Genomic DNA, 2604 nt, shown 5'->3' on the forward strand with positions numbered 1-2604 from the left:
GTTCATCTTTAGTGAATTAGGTACCCCACCTACTTTCTATTAAGTCTTATTGATTTTTCTTTTACAAATTTCCTTAATTCAATTAACCGTGAAATTTCTCAATTATCTAACAGTTGATGTTTCTATGATGAGAGGTGGCTGTATTTGTCACAGCTATAAGTTTAATTTGGGTCACTCTGGAAGTCAATTGAAGGAGCAGTGTCCCGTTCAACTTTTAAAAATGTTTTTGATCTACAAAGTCTGCAAACAGAGAGACAGGTCAGTCTTGAAATTTGACTACAGCGCATCTTTCTTTGTCAAATGGATGACATTTGTTACAAATTAATTTATTTTATTAAGAAAGAAGCTGGAATAACAATATTGAGAGATAATACAAGAAAGTATCCTGATATTTCTGAACGTTTTGGACGAATGGTAGCGTACTGTTGAAGTGTTTGGTCTAACAAGTATACTAGTCGTTCTGTGAACAGTAGACCTCGCGCAGTTATAAACCACAGCCTCCTCTTGAGGCAGACGCAGACGTGTCGGTAAGATATCGGTGTGAAAACGGCTAATGGCTGTTGGGGTTGGTGTATCAAAAATGCTAACATCAAAAGCTAATCTCTTTCAAGACATACTGGCAACAGGTCAGCCCGGGTTGAAAGCAGAGAAAGGTCGAGAGAAATAAATATAACATATTATGTTATTTGGTTAGATGTTAGACTCTGTTGAGAGGTCTATGTTATTTTAGCTATTAATTGAATGCAATTAATAGTGCATAAAAATTGCATGCAATTAATAGTCCACATGACAGCTTTACCATGATTTTTTACCAAGTTACATTCAGATATTAATTGCATGCAATTAATAATCCATTCGACAGCTGATCTATGATGAAAATTCTGGTGTGGCGCACTCACACAACTTTCCTTGCCGTTATGAAAATTGAACACCAGACGTAGGTGTTCACGCGCATCACAAGTCTACTATTCAAAGATCTGAGCCAGATGGTTACAGGACAATAACGCTGGAGACACACGATGTCTGCTATCTCTTCATAGTGAATGATTTAATAGAATTAACAGTTTGCAATTGAATAATCACATTTTCTCGAATATCGAGCTTATTTCAATTTTAGGTGAAAATGTTACTGAACATTGATTGAAGAGATTTTCATGCTCAATCTTTTCCACTTGAATTTTTTTGTTTAAATTTTATCTGAAGCCTGATAATTGGGAATCTAAAATCAAACTTTGCATAGGTGAGGCGGAGCTCCTGAAATTTTTACAGATATGGGACTAGTGCCAGTTGATAGTTCTTATAAATGACTATATTAGGTATGAATTTGATCAAAATCTTTGAAGCCGTTTTCGAGAAAATCGCGAAAAACCCTGTTTTTGACAACATTTTAGCAGCCATCTTGAACTCCATTTGATCGAAATTGTTCGTGTCGGATCCTTTTATTGTAAGGCCCTTAAGTTCCAAATTTCAAGTCATTCCGTTAATTAGGAGATGAGATATCGTGTACACAGACGATACACTCAAACAAACACTCACACACACATATACAGACTAATACCCAAAAACCAATACGAAATTTAGAAATTGGGGTACCTCAATTTTTTTTTGGAAAGCAATACTTTCCTTACCTATAGGGTAATAGGGCAAGGAAAGTGAAAATTCTATAGTCTGATTAATCCTATCTTCAGAATCGATGATAAACTGTACAGTGACATCGGAGTATGGAGGAAATTCCTTTTCCTTTCATATTATCCTTAGAATGCAAAATTTCAAAAAACACCTTGTGTATACATCGACGCGCAGTTGAAAAAGGAATATTCCTGCCAAATATCATAGAATTCTATCAACGCGTTTGGCCGTAAATGCGTTACACACATACTCACAGACAGACGAAAGAAAATCCGAATTGAAAATATACCTCACTGCGTTCGGTAAACAACCGGGCATTCCAACAACCCATTACACTATTTTATAGTTTCACATTTTAAACGCTATTCTATCCTATTATCATTATTATATTATAAGCTGCTTATTGCTTTGAATGGGGAGATTATTTTGCATAATATTAGGAATGTTGATTCGTTACATCAATTACATTTTTATTATCAATTCAAATTTATCTGAATGTGTATACCTGGTCTGCGAGAAAAATCTTTGATGGTCATCTCCATGCACTGAATTCCAAGCAGGAGGCAAATGATGCAAGCAAAGGTTGTGTTTGAAGGAGCAAGGAGGTGTGCATTCATTCATGTGCAGATCGGCTTTGACGCTGTTTATGAAGCTATTTGGGGTTGCCAATTGGCCTTTGACAGCTCACCCCAAACACAATACGAATATCCATCTCAAAAGACCGGTATCGATTTACAGGCTTAGAGGAGCCCAATCACTTTGCAGACCCCCTAACAGGCTGCTAGCTTCAATCGTCAATATTTATCTCGGTTCTGTAGGGGTCGGCAGTGTGTAAGTAGGCTCACTAATAAAATATCAGTTGCAACGTAGATAGGTTGAACAATTTTTAAAGAATTGAACAATTTTACGCAGAATTGGAAAGTATGTCCAATTCTAATACATTAGAAAGTATTACATTAGAAATTATAAAATATA

Source organism: Nilaparvata lugens, chromosome 7, assembly GCF_014356525.2.
Source record: "Nilaparvata lugens isolate BPH chromosome 7, ASM1435652v1, whole genome shotgun sequence".
Taxonomy (NCBI): Eukaryota; Metazoa; Arthropoda; class Insecta; order Hemiptera; family Delphacidae; genus Nilaparvata; species Nilaparvata lugens.